Source organism: Sinocyclocheilus grahami, unplaced genomic scaffold, assembly GCF_001515645.1.
Source record: "Sinocyclocheilus grahami isolate Dianchi unplaced genomic scaffold, SAMN03320097.WGS_v1.1 scaffold257.1, whole genome shotgun sequence".
In the NCBI taxonomy this organism is placed as follows: Eukaryota; Metazoa; Chordata; class Actinopteri; order Cypriniformes; family Cyprinidae; genus Sinocyclocheilus; species Sinocyclocheilus grahami.
In genome coordinates this window covers 2,664,400-2,664,627 of record NW_015505436.1, presented here as the reverse complement: position 1 = coordinate 2,664,627, position 228 = coordinate 2,664,400, and positions in this window count along the sequence as shown.

Genomic DNA, 228 nt, shown 5'->3' with positions numbered 1-228 from the left:
CTTCATTTTTTAATGTATATTATTAGAACAGTCTCAGTCAAATAACATCATAAGCATAAATTTGGTCTGAAACAATGTAAAGCACTGAGAGCTGGCTTAAAGCACCTGAGTGAAAGGCTCTCTCAATTTGCCCAGGAGCTGTTCTGTCTGTCTGTCTGTGTGTGTGTGTGTGTGTGTGTGTGTGTGTGTGTGTGTGTTGTTTTACTTTTTGTGTTATACATGTTTCTG